The sequence below is a fragment of the Aptenodytes forsteri genome, unplaced genomic scaffold (genome assembly GCF_000699145.1).
Source record: "Aptenodytes forsteri isolate BGI_AS27 unplaced genomic scaffold, ASM69914v1 Scaffold55, whole genome shotgun sequence".
Classification (NCBI taxonomy): domain Eukaryota; kingdom Metazoa; phylum Chordata; class Aves; order Sphenisciformes; family Spheniscidae; genus Aptenodytes; species Aptenodytes forsteri.
The window spans coordinates 4,814,853-4,836,378 of record NW_008796063.1 but is presented as its reverse complement, the minus strand read 5'-3'; positions in this window follow the sequence as shown (position 1 = coordinate 4,836,378).

The window sequence follows — 21,526 nt, the reverse complement described above, 5'->3', positions numbered from 1 at the left end:
CAGCACCCCCAGGTCCCTTTCCGCCAGGCAGCTTTCCAGCCACTCTTCCCCAAGCCTGTAGCGTTGCCTGGGGTTGTTGTGACCCAAGTGCAGGACCCGGCACTTGGCCTTGTTGAATCTCATACAGTTGGCCTCAGCCCATCGATCCCACCTGTCCGGATCCCACTGCAGAGCCTTCCTACCCTCGAGCAGATCAACACTCCCGCCCAACTTGGTGTCATCTGCAAACTTACTGAGGGTGCACTCAATCCGCTTGTACAGATCAGTCAGAGAACTCAGAATCCTTATGTCAGGTGGGATTCGTGGACAAGGCAGATACAAAAAGGTGATACAAGTACCAGGTAGGAAATAGGAAGGAATGTAATCCGGGTGGACACAAAAGTAGAAGTGGCAGATTATTCAGGCATAACTGTGATTTTAGCATCCCAGTTCCTCTCTCAAGGTACTTTTCCATCCATCTCTGGCATTTAATAGCAAGTCTGAGGTAAAGGAAATTGATAGTCCTGGAGGCATACAATATTCTGTAAGAAGCCCAACAAAATACTATGCAGGTATCCTGCATATTAACTAGTTGCAGAAAAGAGCAGAAAAAACAAAACTATACTTGGAATTCTAACATTTTAAAGGAAAAATAAAGGGAAAAAACACAGCACCTACTATTTTCAATATTTTTTTCCAAATTCAGCATCTAGAAAAATTCCAAATTTTTCCTGCATTCCTTAGAAATCTATCATAAAAAGCACTTTTTCAAACTATGATACTATCTTACCGCTCTTGGCTTTCAGTCTGTTTTCCAGTGCTTACAGAAGTTTGGCCTCCTGTGATCTGAAGTCAGCCAGACTCCTTAATTTCAAAGCTCTCTGTGGCCCAACCCATAGTATCCAAAGATACTTTCCTAAGAAAAGAGTCTGGGCAGAACTTGTTTGGCGCAGCTAATCCTCCTACAATGTCTGTAGGCCAACAGAACTTTCTTGGGGACCAGATTTCTAACTGAACTTTCTCAGAAGCTAAGAATCTTCACAAATTTCTCCAACTGCAAAACACACCTTCAGCCTGCTAATAGGAACACAAAGCAACATGTATACACAATGCTGCTCCATAAACATGACCACCATAATGCAGTCATAATTTGCTTCCTAAAGAGAGGATGAAAAAAGAAAACACGTCACAGATGATAGTTGCATTGCCTAAATGTACTATTGGAAGACATCTGATTCTGCAGTACAATATCCTATATAGAAATAGAGTAGAAAAGTCAATGGAAACCTTTCATTAACCTTAGTGAACTCTGAATTAAGCTTTAAATGTTTTCTTCTGGGAACAGTAGTTCTGTTCCAACATAAAAGCTGTTTTTCTCTCTGCTCACAGAGACCTGAACAGTGTTTCAACTCTCTCAGTGTCTGCATTTGGGTTCCCTGACTACACAGGTATAATCCATTGGACGTCCAAAGAGCAAGGTGTTATTTCCAAAGCAGAAGACACTCAACTTATCTATTATACCTTTCCCAGGTTCAATGCACGGGCTGGTAACTAATCACTGTTAAAGGATTTAAAGGATTTTGAGTGTTGGAGACTGAAGTTCTCATCAATAACAGCGAAGCGGCAATTCAGATAAGCTGACTTTCACACTTTGCCCCAAATAATTTCATGCATTATCATTTCTTCTTTGCCGCCTTTGCTATTGCTGCCAGCAAGCACAACCCATTAGATTGTAAGGAAGGTGTTCATTTATTAGGAGATGAAGTGACAAGTCCATACTGGTAGGTCAATATAGCAAGATGGAAGCTTTTCTTTGATCACTACAAAATGAGCCTGTCAGTCTGGGTACAGAAGATCCTGTATTCCTCTGACAGCACCTTGGGTTTGTTAGGATCTCAAGCCTTGCTGATGCATTGATACAACTGCCCTGATGACATGGTGCTGGACTGGTTTCTTTTCACTGAAGGCCTGGCTCCTAGGCTCCAGATAACGACACTTTTAGCAGCTGAAATGCAAAATGTCCTGATTTTATTGGAGAGGTATGCTTATTAAAATTATACATAATTTTAACAAGTTTGGCCCTCTTCTTCTCACATAAGATTTCCCTGGTTCTGTCACCGACAGTTCCCTCTGTGCTGACATTCACCAAATCCCACCGTGATTCATTTATCACTTTCTCAAAGCATGGCTGAGACCCAGCTGTTCTCATATAACTGATATCCTACAGGATTTTCATAAAGAATCTGAAGCAAATGGAACTCTAAACTTCCTTCTCCAAGACAAAAGCAGCACAGGAGTTTTAACTTTCTGTGAAAAGCGACAGGTCTCATGGACTTGAAAAATTCTTGGGGTATGTAGCATGAACTCCAGCCAACATCACACAGCTCCTACAAAAATATATTCTATGACCAGCACTAAATGTATGATCCAGTAAAACATACAGACATATTCTTAGGTTGAGGCACATTAAGTCATGATGAGTTTAGTGAAACTGATATTTACTTAACTTGAGCAACAATTCAAATATTTTCTTCTGAGTCAGGATCTAATTCTCAGTAAGACAGGTTTAAAGTCCCCTTTGTGCCATTGGAATAGCACAAGGGCAAGAACAAGATTTCAATTCTTTTATTTTAAAGCTGTAATTTAAACCATTTGAAATATAAACAGTTGAGTGCAAATTTATAAATAAAGCAATGATGTTGCAGGCCATAAGAATGAGGGCAACGGGTATTCTGGAAACCTCTAAGCTGCATGACCATGCTGAATGTCAGGAGAGGTTCTTTAGGGCAGGAGAACTTAACAAAATTTCTTTTGTTTTTCAAGCTGAAAACAAACAAACAAACAAAAATAAATTGACAAAGTGTATAAAATAAATTAATTTTGTACAAATTTTCAGGAAACAGCAAAACCTACAGATATACAGGTTTATTCCAGAACTCATCAATCATCACAGCCTTGTGCTTCCATTCCTCTAAACAAGGCCACTGCCTGTAAATATCAAATTTACGCATTCAGAAAAAGATCAAGCACAGTATGAAATATTTCCCAGCACTTTTTGTTGTCCAAAGTCAAGACACAATTTTTAATGTTTACATGTTTGGTTAGTCTTTCTGGAAAATATCCTGGTTTTCAATGGTTTTATTTCTTCTGTAATTGCAACATGTTCCTGTGAAATTTTTAGCAGAGATTCTATGGTTGCATAATAGAAAAAAAGTTTAATTTCTTGGGAATTGTAGTTATTGAGCACAAGAAAAAAGAAATCACTTTCCAATAACAATTCCCACGTGTAACTTCAGTATGAACTTTTCAATTAAAGAGGCGGAAATGTAATAAGAGAGCATTCCATGTTTACACAGCACACACAAGGGTAGGAAGTGAAATTAATTCCTGTATTGGGCTTCCCACAGACTGAAGAAACTAGACTCATTTTAGCACTTCACAACATATCCATTTCCAGAGCTTCGCACACTAAACCCAAAGAGAAGGATAACTATCGTATCATCCCAGGTTTAAAGCGTGAATTTAGCTCTTTCAGGGGAAAACTCAGCACGAACATACAAAGAACCTACAATCTGATGGTAAGATTATACAGTAAAGGGCAGGGCTATACAGAGCTAGGCATTGTGTTGTGATAGTAACACAGACCTTTGTCCTTGCCCAACTGATATATCCTGCCTCTCAACATTGTACCATGGATACATACAGAAGTTGCATCTACATAGTGTTTCACAGCACTGGCAGCTGTGAAGTCCTAGGTAGCCCAGCAGCTTTTTTTTTTTTACCTTTTGCTGAATGTTTAATACAGTTTTAAATCATTCACTTACAGAGTTGGCCATTGCTTTTTCTAGAATAAACAAATGAATACACAGCTGTAAAAACTAATATACTTGCCCTTTCCACTGGCAGAAGAGAGAGGTAAGGTCAACCACTTCCATAAAAGACACTGCTTTGTCTGCCATGTGTGCTTTTTTGTCCAGTTAATGCAGCACACTCGGTAGACTCAGCACGCATATACTATAAAGTCAGTGGGTGCATGTACTGTGGAAGGAACAGAAGATCCCCAAATCATGACCTCTGCAGGTCAGGTTGAATTCATACACTGTATTATTTATTATGGAGTAGACAAATACCATGCGTGGTGTCACAGAAAAGAGGACATACTGTAGGGAAGCCTGGATGGATATAGTCTATTTCTAACAGATGGTGCTTGATTTTCCTGTAGTATTCAATGAACTCTCAAGAGTAATAGAGCAATAGTAATGAGGTAAACATTTCACAGCTCTTATTAAGAGCAAAGCAGTGCTTTCAAGGCACTTTATGAACATTGCATCCCTTTCCCACCATCCATTTTCTACCTTGATTTGGAAAAAATAATCCCTTGTTTGTCAGTTTGAAACACTAAAGCACTTAGTTACCTGGCATTAAGTTTAACTGCTAGATATGGCACCATTTTATTGCTACAGAGCCCAGCAAGTGTGAGATTACCTGTATAGCAAAAGGATAGCTGGTTTGACAAATAGTCCACATTGCTTTGTCTTCATATAGCAAAGGTTTTGTCCATCTCCTTCATAATGTACACTAAAATATTTTATAAAAAGACTCCTGGAAAACACATAAAAGTCATTAACCATCAAATGGAATAAAAATATAATGAATTTCCAACCTACAATCCTGCACAGAGGATTCACACACCACAAATCCTCATCAACGAGTGACTATCATTTTCCATTCACTCTAATGAAGTTCATATTAAAATCACAAGATTTTGCAACCTTAACATAGTAAAGGTTGCACATCTGCCATAAGTCTATAAAGGGAGAAGACTGAGATTTACAAGTAAAGGAAAAATCAGGCTGAAATTCAGACTCAAATGAGGTTGGTCCTGTTATCAAAGAAATGAAAACGGAAGAGCTTGGGCTACATTAGAAAATAAAATTTCCTAGAATCTTTTCCTAAATAGTTTTCTCAATTGCTGTGAGGCCCTTGATCTAGTTCCATTGTTCCTGGAAATCACAAATTATAATGATAATTATAGCTAGGATTTTCAAAGAAATACAATGTTACAGTAAATGCTGAAATCAATTGCAACTGAAGTCTATTTGTCTTATGCCAGATCTTAAGATCTTTGTCTATTTTTGACAGACAAGACTGGAATGATGCTGTACAGAGGCAGAGCAGCTCCTATGCTCAGAAGTACACAAGACAAGGCAAAGGTAGGTCATTATTTAAGGGAAATACAATGTCTTGCCTAAGCTCACATAAGCCTAGGTTATTACGAAGAACTTGATACTCAGGTGTCTCGCATCCCAATCTATTACCTTAAGTGTAAACTCTGTAACTTGTAAAAAACTGTCAACTGTAATCTGTGAAAAACAGAGAAACCTATATTATTTTATTGTATCTCTATAGGAAAAAAGTGATCTATTGTCTGTACTGCTAATGAAAATAGAAAGTGGGTTCCAAACCAGTTTTAGCCTGGTCCAAAAAAAACAAACAAAACCCCCCAAAAAATCCAACAGCTAAAGGTGGAGTCCAATTGCTGACACACAAAATGGACAGCAGCAAAATCTTGAACTCAATCTTAAATTGAAATCTCATCAAATCTTAAATTGAAATTTAAATTTAAATTGGATGTCAGGCTTGAATAATTCTCATGAAACACTGCATGCAACTTTCATTGGTTTTTCATTAGAGAGAGAAAGACAGTACACAAGTCTATACATAAATGTCCTGCCTGATATGCAAGTGAGTATTCTGCTGTTGCAAAGGACCATGTAGAGGAAGTTTTCTCTCAGACCATGTATAGTATTCTAGATAGCTGGATGGGAAATGGCTCTTTATAATGAGATTTCATGAGGAATTAACTTTATATGATATCTGAAGATAAGCTACTTTTTTTACAAGATGAACTACTTCTTTTACACATGCTTTTTCACTGTCTAGTCCATTATTATTATTATTATTTACAGAGTAGTGACAATTATTAGCATCAGGGATGACCCTGATGGGCCCTACACAAGCAAGCTAAAGGTAGTCTCTAGAAAGTGCTGATAAATGTCAATTAATAGTGTCAAGTAACTGCAGCTACTTTCTTCTATGAGTATTTATCAATACACCAAAACCAGTTTCTCAACACTGTTTCTGAAGAGAATTCAGAGCAGTTTCTGCCATCTAAAAGTTAAGGATTTAGTCTTAAGTTTTACACATCATTCACTTAATAAACAATAGAGAGAGGTAGGCCAGAGGGGGCTTCATCCAAAGATGAAACACTCTTGTGATGCACTTCCCTCTCTATTGACCCTAAACGCAGCCTAGACTACTAGTTTAGGTGGCTATGGTTAGATGAGATGATACACTAAATACGATCTCCTGAACATTGGCTTCTGTAGCTAATCACGTAACTCACTGTGTAACATTGCTTTCCAACAATTCCTGTAATCACTTCCCCCACACATGTAATGCCTTCACCAGATCTGTACAATGACGTGTCAGATTATGTTCTCACACCACAAAGCAGAAGGTCTTCAACTGCAATCAGTCACTGAGAAAATTGAGTCCCTGTGCAGTGGAAGACTTAGTTCAGGATTGGGTAAACTAGGGCTCTCCTTTCTCCTTTTACCCACAGCCTTCTCTTGTTTGTGTGGACTTACTACCCACAGATTTCTGTTTCTTCCTTCTTCAAAGCTTTTCAGTACAGCACTGACAGCATTCAAAAAGCTTTAGCTTATTTCACATTTCTGTCCCCTCTTTTGTCTCTCTGGCCCTGGTAAACCTGTTGGAACAACCAACTTCCCAGATTATTCAGAAGTCTGTAGATATTTTGGGGGCTCAGTTCTGTATATCTTTAAAGTAACGCAATTTTAGAATATGCAGAGCAGGCACTCCCTTGAAAAAATCAGAGGCCTTTTCCAAATTGACATCACAATCATGAAAATACTGTCTGTATTAGTAGAGAACAAAGTTCTCTGCTCTCACAGAGCAGTTGAATCTATCACATCCTTCTCTCAATTATACCCAGTCAATTTATCTCTTATTGCCATAAAAAAAGTCTCAAGCCTTCATAAAAGCAGACAGTTCTACTCATTTCGTTCATGAACATAAATGAGTCATGAAATACAGAGATAAAGTTGTGCTCTAGAGAAAGCTATGTATTTGATTTTGTGGGTTCTAACTCAAAAAACCCATCAATGCTGGGTAGAGGGAGGGAAGGAGAGAGGGAGGGAAGTGGAGAAAAGAAACCAAGAAAGAGGTAACCCTGTGAGGCAGTAAAAAATGTCAATCACATTTCCAGTGATGGTCTATTCTATAGTCACAATGCACTATGGTTTACCACTCATGCACAATCATTCCTTGAAGCAGGCAGTGGAGGGTAACCTGACATTTAACTGGTAGATAATAATTCAACAATGCATGAATATAAACAACAATATGAAAAACTGCCTGTTCCTATAAGTGAATTAACTTACTTTCACTATTGAACAATTTCACTATTGTTTCTGGAAGGTTGACAGTAATGCACTATAGGAAATAAATACATTTAATGTTAAACTGGGCTTCACTTTTCTATGTATCAACTTTAAATTTACTTGGTAGAAGAGAACCATCATGCAGTGTGATTTTCTTTATCAAACCAGTTCTTGAGGGAATCATTGAAAACGGTAGTGAGAGAGAAAGAGCGGGCAATAGAGAATCATCACAGACAACTGTTTGGGGGTGTTTCTAGGAAGGAACTTCAGTTTGCGAAATCAGTAGCAGAAAAGTGATGATCAATCTACCACAGAATGAAGTCCAATATTTTAAGGTTACTGGACATAAGATAAGGCATTGCTTTGAAAAGGAAGATTTGAGCCACTGTATTTGGCATTCAATAACACAATAACTGACAAATTGTCCTTCACTGAGGAATTCTAACAAGAAAAAGCTGTACGTGATAAATTAGTGTGCTATGGCTAGCGGCATGACTATCAAGGTTAAGGGTTGAAGGAGTAAAGTTCTTTCTTCTTAAATATTTGGTGCTTGTTTTTCAGATGAAAAGTGTGGTTAGCTAAGAAAAAACTGAGGGTGACAATGTACAATGGAGATATCCTTCAAGAAAATGCTGACAGCTAAGAATAGCAGAGCCATGAAGAGACACATAAATGGCTGTACTCATTGCTAGTTTCTTAATCCAATCTCAAAGATAAATACAGATAGGTTTTCTCTTTTAACATACTACTCCAGAAGCACAATGATACTTACTATTGCTAGAGAAAGAATTTTGTTCTGGGGAACATTTGAGAATGAAAAATAAAAAAAAGAAATAATCATTCAAGAGAAACTCAAATTTAATTTGGAAATAGACCATTTTATTTCATTATAAAACTGGACCACAGAGAATCCTAGTACACATGTGCCAACAGCTCTGGGATGGCTAAGCTATGGTTTGGGGGTTTACCTCAGACGAAGGTACATGAGGACTAGAATCCCTGGATCTGGTGATTACTTGCTTGAGACTTGGTCTTCTGAATTCATTATCCATGATGGAAAGTCTTATACACCTGACTGGACTCTGCATGGCAAAGTTGCCCCAGAAGTAGAGCCCAAGTAAGTAAACTCTCAGGAAATCAAGAAGCCTGCTAACCAAAAACTTTATGGTCTGGTCAGAAAATGTTTGATATTTGCTTTCATCAGAACAGAAGGAGCTCCATAAAACATTTTGATTTCCACATGACAGAGGAAGAGAAAGCCCTCAAGGGTTTCAAAATGGCTATGAGCCACTAAGTTGTGGCATTCCTTCCCCAAAGAAAAGACAAATTAAGGCCTAGCATGAATCGGGAAAGCACTTTCCAGAAATTAGAGAGACATATTAACAGGATTTACAAGATATTTTTGCAGCATTATTGGTAATACTGAGATACAGTTGTGTTCATTCTTCTTCAAGATAGCTGAGGACAAACTGGAGCTGGTGAAGGAATGGTCTACAAGGATGATGGGAACACAGACCACAACTTACAAGAGACAACTACGAGCTTAGCTTGTTTAGCTTAGCAGAATGAAGGCTGAGAGAGAATGTAATTGCCTCCTATAAATATTCCCAGGGGAGTAAGCGTTATGGAGGCAGAAGAACTATTTAAACTAAAGGACAATGTCAGCGTAAGAACAAACTAGTATACTATTTAGGCTGAAAATTAAAGAGGAGTGTCTAGAAGGAAGATTCAGAATAAACAATATCAGCAATTGGAGGCAAGCAATCCAACTACAGACCTGTGTGAAAAAACTATGTCTTAGACCTTTGTTTCAACAAATACTGGAATTTTTAGCCATGTTTCAATAAGATGTTCACAGCTTCACAAAACCGAAGTGCTACTTTTAAGGAAAAGCCTGAAAGCTTTTAAAACTGTTTTCCCCCCATACAACTCAGCCAAAACCATTTCTAAATAATTTTTTCCCCCAAGCTGCAGTTTTTAAAGAATAAATGATAAAATATGAGGGAAAAGAACAGATATACCTATAAACCACACATGTTGGCTTCAATACCACTGAAAGATCTGTTCTTGGTGTATGAGGGAAAAGAACAGATATACCTATAAACCATGCATGTTGGCTTCAATACCACTGAAAGATCTTTGTTCTTGGTGAATTCTCAAAAAAATTATTACAGACAATAGCCTCTGTCTGGACTTCATATGCAATACAAAGAGATAAAATAAAAATGAAGGGGGTCAGAAGAGAGGAAAAAAATGACCCCATCTGTTTACAAAACTTACATAACAGAATAAATTTACAAGCACTTGTTTAACAACATCCCAAATTCCAGTTGAAAATAAGCATTTTATCAGATTTCTGAAGTACCATCTTTTCAAGTTATTCTTTTTTGTCTATGAGTTCTGTCCTTGGTGAGTGAATATTGTTTCCTGCATCAAATACTGGCTAATGCCCTTAAATTTCAGGGTGAATGTGACTGATTTCAAAACCGTATTCATCTTGTCCTTTAACACAGTACTGAGTATGTGGTTTAACGAAAGAAAAGGCCTGACTGACTTACATATGAGTCCCTATAGTCTCCCAGTATAATTCAGAGCCATCCGTCACCCAAGGGAGGCAGGAGAGAGAAGGGAATCCAGTTAATATTTAAATCCAAATCCTCTCCTTCCTTCCTCGTGGCCTACATTTGAGGTGGGGGGAAGTATATTCAGTCACTTCTGAATAGATAACTAACGAAATTGCTTCTGTGATATTTTAGTCCTACCTTGATCCAGGGTTCCCTTTTAAATTCAGGTAACCAACACTTTTAACACACTTTCTTAGACAATATGGTATCTGACAAGATGACAGCATGCATCTGGCTGCAGGACTAGGCCTCAGCAGATCATGCTTGGAGAAGACAGAGCAGGCAAATGCTTTAGGAAACAGGCTTCTAAGGGAATGACAGACAACCTGCCTTTAAGGATTTTGAAGGTGGCTGCTGCTGGGGAAGAGCTGTCACCACTCTTCCCCTAGCAGCAGTCTCCAGAGCTCTTCCTCCACCTTCAAAAAAAAGCTGACTCTCCTGAGCTGGGCTGTCCCATTTCTGGAGCATGCCCAGCATCCACAACAGTGGTGGCAAAGCTCTGTTTTACACTCTGCTAAGAATCCCTAAAAAGGCTATTCACTCCTGCTATAATATAATGTATTTCCATAATATAAATAACTGACCAAAGTGCAAGTTCTCTGTAGGATGACTTGTAGGGCACATGCCATTATATTTTAATATCCATCAAACTTTCAGAGAGTTATTTGCTTTCCACTTACTAGTGTTAATATTGGTTTTATTTATTTAATCCTGCAAATGCTTACACTCCTGTGAAAGCAAATTATTCTATCAAAGGGCCAGTACACAAGAGTAACACACCTAAGGAAACAAAGCTGGCCCAGCTGAGCTCATTTTTGTTCTTGTGTTTTTGTTTCAGTTGTAATTCAGTGAATAAAATATTCTGGGCCACATTGACTAATGCACAAAGAATATGTTAACAATCTCTCCAATAATGAACAATCCACCTCCCAGTCTTTACAAATGACCTTCATAATCTATCATCTTAGCTAGAGAGGAGCCAACGGCCCATAGACAGAACCAAAGTTGCAGCAAAGTCCCACGGCAGACAATATGGATTGAGATTGCTTTAGATCAGCCCACACTGTTTAATTGACATTAATCACCAATGTGGCACCACTTCACTCACTACATGAACCTTACCGAACAGTTCTGGCCTCTAGAAAGTTTTAATGACCTTTTAAGAAAAATGGTTTTGCTTTAAGGTTTATTCCCAGTGTACTGAACCTGAAGAAAACATGAATATTGGACAGGCTGTGCCACGTGTATGTATATGAGGCTACTGAACTGCAAACAGGTGTATGTCCCTCAGAGCATTGAGCATAAGGATACAAGTAACAGTTCCAGGGGTTTTCATGTCAGCAGTCTGTCTGATACCAAAAAATTGAGATTAATATTTAAAAATTCACCTCTGTCATTTTAAAGAGTAGGTGCATTTGGATCAACCTTTGATTTAGGTTGATCTCTTGTGGTCAAGCTAAAGTGCAAGAAACCAAATTATCTCCCCAACTCTTTCCCCTAACCAAAAAAACCCCACTGTGTGAATTTGGGCTATTTACCAAGAAGATAAGAAGTATACACATGTAAGAGAGATACACAAGCAAGTATTTTCTGGGTGGCATTGTAATTACATGAGACAGACTAGCTTTCAGAGGGATTTGATGCAGAGTTGTTTTGTATTCCAATTGCAATAGCTGAGTGCCATCCAAAACACAACTAAGCTGAAAGAGGCAGAAAAACAAAAGCATCTCCTTTGTCCCAAATGAATTCAACTTCATCAGTTCTGGCAGCTTTTCAAAGATCAGAAAAAAATATTTGTTTGATCTTTCCCTTCTTTCCACTTAAGGTCAATGATTAAAACAGGATCAGCTCAGTGACTACACCTCTAGTTCACAGTCTGTTGGATAAACCTACTAGGTACCATTTTGACAACTGTGGAAAAAAAATAAAAAGATACCAAGACTTTTTATAACAGCTTTACAGAATGGGAAGATTGTTGCTTTCTCAGGTAGTTAGAGGCAGAACAATTCTGTTCTAATCTTCTCCCTGCAATAGACCTACTTGTTGTCACCCAGCAAGTCATTCACACTAAAAATTTCAGAGACATATGTCACAAACTTGACACACAAACTAAATTCAGTCCCCAGTAAGTAAAACCATCTGCAGAATAGCTTAGGATCAGTAGGTTTCCCTGGTGGCAGGAATGCATGGAAATATGAAAAAGGGGTTCTTCATGAAATAAGCAACCAGTCTTGTCTAAAAAGTTGCATCTGACATGCCTTGTCCTGCCATTACTTAAGGTGTGATTTTCAAAGAGTCCAGACAGATACATCGGTACTTGAAATGCACTGGGTTTTAAATTTCTTTCTGCATTACTGCTGCTAAAAAAAAAAGCTAAATCCTAAAGAAGATGTATGTTTAGATAATGTGAAGCTTGAAGAGAATATTCACCTGCTTCAAACCCTATTTGTATAATTCTCTAGAAATGCTTAAGCAGACAGCACTGTGGACTGGGAAAAGCATCCTATTATCAACTTCAGAGATTTAAGGATTAGAATGAATCCTATGAGACTATTTAAAAAACCAAAAACTACTTTCCCTCTGCTCTTGTAATGGACTAATTCCATTTAGAAAATCTTCCTCAAAAGAAACATAATCTTCCTTTCAGTGAAAAGAAAATAATTCATAACAAAGCAGGACAGCAATGGGAAATATTGTCCAGGAGGACCTTATAGTGGCAATGTTTCACTGGGTTCCTTACAGAGCCTTTCAATGTTTCAGTGAAAAAAAATATGTTCTCTTGTTCAAATATTGAACAACAATGAGCAATTCATTCAGTCTTATTAGGATTTCAAATACTCATTCCAGACCATCATCACCCTCTGAAAGAGAACCAATGTCTGTTTAATAAAAGGGGTTTTGTTGTCTGATAGAATTAAAAGCGCTGAGTTTTCAGCTCCAGTCACAGAGTATACAGTAAAACTGCAAGTCTGATGAACAAAGGTATTTCTAAGCCATCTTTATGTCTTCTTGTCATTAGGCTGGCTGAAAACCAAACTTTTTCCCCTAGGATAGGGTTGGAATAGTTGGAAATATGTCTTAAAACAATTCTGGTTCAATCCATTGAGAGGGTCCATACGGAAACCTAACTCAGATATCTGCAATGTGGTGAAAACAAAATACTGCTCCATGTTCCTCCTTGTATCCACTACACAATGTTATGAAGATCACCCAAACAAAAAACTAGATTATGGAACTTCGGCAGTCCCTTACAAATCACCATCCATACTTTCAAACTCCACCATGAACACACTTGCACATTAGCACTTTTCTGGATTAAGCCAGTTGTAGTTCACTAGGTATGAAACAAAGGAGAACAGAGTTCACTGTCAAAGAGTTAATGAAAATATGGGACCGTTAGTCTTATAACAAGGAAGAGATACACATTATGTGTGTGCTTATAAATAGACATATGATCATTACCATATTGCAACTTGGAACATGAATCTGTTTTGTAGCCTAGGAAACTTCAGTGTCAAGAAGTCTCCCAAACTGTAGTATAGACGTTCATTCCCCAAAAATATATTCTTATAATCTCATGTGCTGTGAAGCTAGAAATTTGGAATAACTTTTACAGATATGTATCCATAATTAAATATAAAAGGAGAAAACATAGTAAAGAACTTTAAGACGGCAACGTTGTTTGCTCAGTTGTTGTTGACTACATGAACACTAACTTTAGCCTGCTGAAGCTAATGCTGGAGCATTGAATTTTGCTTTAGTCACAGAGTGTGCTTTGAATCTAAACTGACCAACCATAAAAGTGCTGAATCTGATTTATTTAATCAGATTTCTCTTTTACTGATACAAAATTTGATGCCTGCTTTTAATCTGAACTGACAAATTTGAAGGGGAAAGACTGATTCTTAAAACAACTAGGGAGGTAAGTCTAGGTGAATCGAAATGTTCCTTTCTGGCATGTCAGTTCTTCACTCCTGTTTTTGCCAAGTAAACTTTGGGCAGTTTTATGACTGTAAAGAAAAGAGCCAAATCAACTCTATTTTTCCCTTCTTTAAATAACAGGAAATAAAAAACTTCCCCCCCTCCCAAAGAAGCACGAAGCAACAGAAAAGAATCCACCTGATAAGCTGTGCCTACAATAGAAAGAAGTAGCGCAAATTACGGAAAACTCGGGGCAAGAATGGCATGCTTGAGATTACTTTTTATAATGACTTAAACCCAAGAGAAATGCCTTGCTATAAAAATCCATTTTAAGAATTATAAAGAACAAAGTTCTAACACAAACAAAGTTGAAAACATTTAATTATAAATATTGCAATAACAAGGCAAACCAAACAATTGGAATAACTTGTAGTACTAACAGCTCCTCTAGATTAGTTGTATGCAAACTTATTATAAAGAACTCTAGCTATTAGTCCAATCCTATTCCCATTCAAATGAATGGAAAAATGCTAACAACTTTTTTTTAATCAAAAGTCAGATCAAACACAAATAAAAATAACATAAAAATTATTACTGATGAGCTTAGTGCTTGGTGGGAAAAACCTGCTGTGCTGAATACCATGTTTTAGTTTTAGTTTAGTTTGGTTTAGGCCTTAGGATTCGGAATAAAGCCTGGTTTTCAAAGTCAGTGATATCTACCACAATATGTTGGATTCATCCCCATATGTTATTTGCACACAGTTTGCTTGATGACACTATATATAATAATTTTAAAGCACTTTGAGAATTTCAAATAGGTATCCAAGAAACACACCATACATAGAACTTCATATTCCTAGCTATTGCAAAGAGTGACTGGAACTTCTGAAAAAATCTTCTCCAGGAGAATAAAATGAGGAAATAGTTCTTTTGATTGCAATAGACATTTTAGTAAATAAAGAAAAATCAGACAAATTATTTTTTAAAAAACCCATTAGAGACATCAAAATATTGATTAAGCTGCTACGAGTAAGATCTTGAGAACCCAAGCTAAAAGAAGTTCTAATAATCAAAAGAAAGTCTATTACAGCAAAAAATGTTATGGCATCAATAACTGTTAATGAGCAACTTCAGCAGCTACTTGCAGTAAAAATAAATCATCTGTCACTTTCAGGGAGCTGTGGTTCAAGGCTATCTGAAAAGTAGCGTAAGACTATAGGAAAGCTAACTGAATTGCTAACAAAACCTTGTCCATCAGCTTACTAATGGAATACTTTGAGATAATCAGGGTGTTCGTTAGCCAAAATAGGTCCCATGCTCACACTGGGTTTTGCAGTTGCTGACAAACGTCATGGCTAGAGTATAAAATCCTGTTCACCAAATTAACAGGAACAGCAACTCTAAAGTCAGCATATAAAAAAGATACGTGGGATTTGGCCTGAAGACATGAACAGGATCTGACCTAATTAGTGCTTATCTAGGATTGATTTAGATTTAACTTGGTCAAAAATGGAATCAGCTCATTTACTTCCAGCTGAAATTTACTTTCAGCTCATTTTGTGTTAATACATTTATATTCTGCTAGCAGGATGTGCAAATAAAGTATTTTCTTTAAAGCAGTGGAATATTGCCTGTACAAAAGTTAAAGCCCTAGTACAACCCTGCACCTCCCCACACACACATCATTTAGCTTTAGTACTATGTCTTGCATTTTTGCTCTGCTTTCCCTACATTTGGAACAGCAAAAATCTCAAGGTCATCCTGAGGAAGGAAAGAGATGCACTTTGGTAGGTCTTTCTAGTTTAGTGCTGACTTCCAGCCACCACTGTTTCAAGCCTGTTGTTCATATCTGACTGGTCAGTACCTCTTCTTGCAGAACACCTTTTTTGGAAGTGTAGCTATTCCTTCCAGTCCACGGGTGGTATGTTTGGAAACACAGAAAGCAAGGAAGTAACTCAGTCTCTTTATGCAAGTATAATTGGTGAGTTTAAGGGAGTGCTGTTGTAAAACTATTTCCCTGTGACCTATTTTTGTAATCAAACTGCTGCCAATAACAGTGAACATAAAACTGAAGAGAGAGAGTGGAAGGGAGAGACAGAGCAGAAACACAAAGAAAACACTTCAGAAAAACAAATCAAGAAAATATCGTAATTCCAACATACATACAGTCTCACTGCGTCTTAGCAAGGAATTTTATAGATATTACATTGCATATAATTGAGACTTCTACACAGCATTTGAAACAAAGCTCAAGTGTGGAAATACCTCCACAGAGGTAATGTTTCATTACACTTGTACAGAAATATGATTGGAAGGGACTTCTTGGATCACAAGGCCAATTTTGGACTACCAGTGGCAATCAAGTTGTTGGAAAGAAAATGCCAATTTTCTAGAGTGAATTCCCTAACACAGCTCAAGTCTGGAATGTGTTCGTACACGACAGTGGTTATGGAGTTTTGCTTCCACTGAGAGACCAAGCTGATGCTGAAGGAGCCTGTAAGAGCATTCAACTGAGTCAGTGTTAATCTTTTTTTTTTTTTTTTGTTTTAGATCTGTCCATTTGTTACAACAGCAGGCTTTCAGCAATGTTCAAGAACCACTAATTCAGCAAAGGTGATGTTAAAGAGCTCCTGCAGGTAGAAAATGAAGAGGCTGCCCCTGCAAGTCATTGTATTTTTTTGCTTTTCAAGACTTTTGACCCAAGAAAAGCAGATTATTAGTCACTGGAAAACATCCAAGGACATGATATATCTCATTTTGTTTGGGTTCTGTTGGCTTTCAGAGAATTCTCTGTTCAAACAGTCAGCTTGTATTAATTTAAATGATCTGAAATACTGACTGTAGATTTGAGAAAACAATGTCATAGCCTCAGAAGAGCTGTGTTATGTTTGATACATAGCAAAACAGTAACCTTTTATATAGTTTTGCAAAAGTGAGAGTTAGAATGCATGAAGTATCAGTTCCATTTTCAAATTAGTGCCTCTAGCATGTAGTAAAGGTAGCTGAAATCTTTGGGGATATCTGGCAGTGCTTCCAGAAATTGTTCCTGCTGTTTCTAATGCAATGCCAATATGATGTAGCAGTTTTCTATTTTTCTCCTGTATTGAGTGCACTGTAGGATTTATTAGCGTTACTGATACATTGTAAAAGAATTATATGCCAATTACCACTACATTATGAATCAACTTTTTTAATACATTGCAACAGGTATCCCTTTCCTCAATCCCAAAGTTGTCCACTTTCTGAGCGTAGGAAAATCCAACTCATCCCCTGTCTACAAAGAACTCCATGGCTTGGATTTCATTTCAAAATATAGGGAATTGGAATTTCCTGTGGATTAATATAGAAGAGCCAGAGGGTTGTCTCAGGTCAGTTTAAAACAATGAAGTTTTGCATTCTTACTGTATTTGCATACCTTACATTGATGCCCGGTTTTCACCAAAAATAGAGAGAATGTGGAAGTCACAGTGGCATATCTGAGTTTTTCACTCTCTGTGAAGGACTAATCTGAAAACACAGAAATTTGTCCTACTATTTTAATAATGTTGACAGAAATAAACACCACCAAAAAACAGACACTCTCCAAAAAAGATTCTGTACTTAACCTTTTTTGTTCAGAAGAGAAAACAAACAAACAAAAAAAATCAATCTACAGAGCCTTTAATTAATTTTTTCCTATTCTTAGGAAAATAGAGGTTAAGACAGTAGCCAAGCAGAGCTCAAATTTCTAAATACTTCTATCTCCAAAAAGAAAATACAAATATTTATGAAGCAGCAGTCTCAGTGAAAACCCTTACATTATTTGGAGGATTTTAGAAGACTGCATTCTGCAGTATAATAAACACAGACAAACTAGTGAAAATATATGCAAATAATATTAATGTCCCCTAAAGATGTTTTAAGTTTTGGCATTGATTACATTTGTATATCTTTATGACTTCTCATATAGTATGCAGTTTCACTGAGATAAAACTAATTTCCTATCCAATTGATTTTTTTAATCATGGGAAGCTATTAGTATTTGTATTTTTTATTCTTTATGGCTCACAGTCTTTAAATGATCATTTTAAAATTGCTGATTAGATGAAGACTACAGAATCCGTTACATATATACATATATATACACACATATACATATATATATAAAAACAAATTATTAAAAAACAGATAAAATAATTACTCTTATTCTTTGTGACTAAGTATCACATTTAGAGTATGAAAAGAATCTTCACTCTTCAGTTTAACAGCTATTAGAGCACAGGCTGGGAGATGAACCATACATTAATTATACCCTTGGCATTGCTACTGTAGCCTTACTGGACTTGCCTAAGATCACCTAGATCAAAACCTCCAAGACTAGCTAGAAATTTCGTGGTTTACACTTTCTTGAATGGAGACCAGTGGCAAGTTAAGAAAGCAATTGTCAACATCAGTGCCCCACCTTAATATTAAGTACAATATCAGCTCCTCATGAACCAGTGAGGTTACCAGTAACCACTGTGATATAAACCACAGGGCCACACTCAGATTTCATTTTTGTCTCTTCCCATCACTGGAGTGGAACAAATACCGATCCTTCAGCAAGCTTATTTTAACCTGCAGTTCCAGGTTTTATCTCCCTGAACAAAGTATTTGGTGGTACTGGAATAAAGGACGGCACAGTTAAGGAGAGACTCCAGTTTCATGCCTCTTCTATGTCCTTGGTTTATTGCACAATGGGTTGGAGATTGTAGGAGCTTTTCTTTTGCTGGATAAATGGAAGCTATTAACAAGGTCCTTGTAGTGGAACATTTAGGAAACATCGTGGGCTCTTCATTAGCGTAAATGCCAATATATAGCACAGGCACTCATGTAGAAGAGCCAAAAACTTTTAGTAAGAAGGATGGAGGGAAAGGAGAGAATCTATATATATTTTTTTTTTATTTCTGTTTCATTTAATTTAAACATTTTACATCTCTCATTTGTGAAGTGAATACTAAGTGAAAAACCTCAGCATTAAACTGTACACATATTTCAATCAAGTAAACTGCATGCTCATTTACACTTTGTTTTTAAGTTCTTTCCTGAAGTCAGAAATACACAGATGTCTCTGAATAAGCCATTTGGGATAAGCCCACACTCAGTCTACCCTATCTATGAATCACACACACAGTTTCTTCTTTCACACACAGGAATGTAAGTGCAGAGTAACACCAGCAAGGTCAATGTGAAAAGAGAATTTTAGTCATAGTCTGCATATTTGGGTTCAGCTTTCTGATAGTTGGCACTACTGCAGGGGGCAGCACAAAATACTCAGGAACCAAGCAGTGCTTGTTAAGATTGACCAAATTCACTCTTTTGTTCCCTCAACAAAAATTACAGATGGCAGAGAGCTTTTCATCTCATCTAAAGATACCATTACAGTGTCAAGCCCTTTGAGGGCAAAGCTAGCTAGAGAATATAGATGATGAACTAAGATTTAACATCTTCCCAGGTGCTGAACATTCAAGGGGTCTTACACTTTATGTTGGCCCACTTGTGAGCAATACAGATCATTTTAATAAATACATGGTGCCTATACCATTGAACTTTACTTGCCTTGTCATTTCTTTGTCACTCTTTTCTTGGAGGAAATTGCTTCCCAAATTTTTAACCTTGCAGGTTTCTTTGGGCCAAATAGGAGTCACATCAGTAACATGACCAGTGTCATTCATGTCTTCTATAATCAAATTCTTCTGTTTGCAGACAGCTGGCAAAAGTTTATGCAATTAAATGATACCTGAGCAGTGCAGAATAACTTTGTGAAGCCCCATACAACAAAGAATACATCTCTCCCTAGTAAATAGCTCTATTGATTTCTCATGGTCAAGACAATCCCTTGTATCTAGTTAAGTAAAATATTTTTCTTAAACAGTTGTCTATTTTCTTTTATGCTCTGTTTTGGATTGGGAGGAAGTGGGATTTCTATTTTTCTAGGAATCATGTAGAAAATCTGAAAAATAGGGATATGAATGAAGTACTTTTCCCTAAGAAAAACAATATCCACGTAAAACATCCCTTATGTTCCCTTTTACTTGTGTTCCAGTGCAGACGGTCAGCAAGTTTATTCCATGGTATGAATACAGAACTAATGACAAAATATTTATATGGCCCATAACTCACAGACCTATTTCATCAACTAATCATGATCATTATTTTTTGACTGCTTTGACAACAAATTTGACAACAGCACTGCAGAGCTTAAGAAAAATAAATAATTTGCACATTCCTTGTTGGCTCAACTTCATTTTTCAAAAAACAAACAAGTGAAAAATTTACATTGAGTGCTCTCTCCTGAATCTCTGTCCACATGGCACTAGTTTTTCCCCATTTGTTAAGAATGTGATCAGTGCTTTTAATCAGGGGACAGTTTTATCATCGTAACACACTGAAGAAAGAGGAAGTTGTATTAGGAAGCAGTTGCATTTTGAAGCAGTTAGGAAAACTACTTCTTAGTTTGGGACATAAAAACAAAGCTCAAGCAAGTATTATATTTTGTAAACCAGAATTAGTAGACTGATTATTTTCTAGTTTTACTATGAATCTAGTTAAATACAGCAAAGTACTAGAGACAATTCTGAAGATGTAAATACCTCTAAAATTAATTTTGCTGTTATAATGTCATTTATTTAAATGTAACTTAAAGAAAAATCTGTGCAACTCTGAGCACAGCTGAACCTCTGAATTAGGACAAATTTAACTACCCTCTTTTCACACCTCAAATGATTCTAAGAAGTTACATGGGCCAACAAAAAAAAAATCCTTTTCACTTAGAGTTTTGAGTTTCAGTATTTTTTCTTGTTCTGTTGTAGAATTTTTTTTTAAAGGAATGGAGGAATAACACAGAACTTCACCCATCATAAACAGAGGGACCCTACATATAGCTAATAGGCCAACATGCTCACCAGAACTGAAGAAGACCCCAGGTTCAAATCTTTGTCTTGCTTCATTCTGACTTAGATCAGAGGCTTAAGTCTGTGCCATTCTGCTCTCCAGAATAGAGAGACTCCCTTTTAGCATTGTCTGACTTTGTAAAATATTAACTGATTCAGCTCACTGGACTAATCCTAGTCCAGCAATCAGGGAATTCCCATGGGACATAGGATACCTGTGCCTAGTCCTGGTTCAGAATTTGGACTAATTGCTATGATTCACTCCTTTCTGTGTTTTTCTAGAAAACAATGCTGGTTTGAGCTGAGGAAATCTTTGCAGCAATGATAATTTTCGAACACTTCGCAAAATACCTTTTCTTTCAAATGAACAAAAAAGTAGCCTGTTGAAGCTGTCAGAGAACTCCAGAACAAACCTCACTGCCCAGAAAGGCATACCACCAGAGATGCTAGTGTGCAGCCCAGAGGCCTCCTGTTGGCTCAATACAAGACACTGTGTCCTGGTTTCGGCAGGGATAGAGTTAATTTTCTTCCTAGTAGCTGGTACAGTGCTGTGTTTTGGATTTAGGATGAGAACAATGTTGATAACACACCGATGGTTTAGTTGTTGCTGAGCAGTGCTTACACT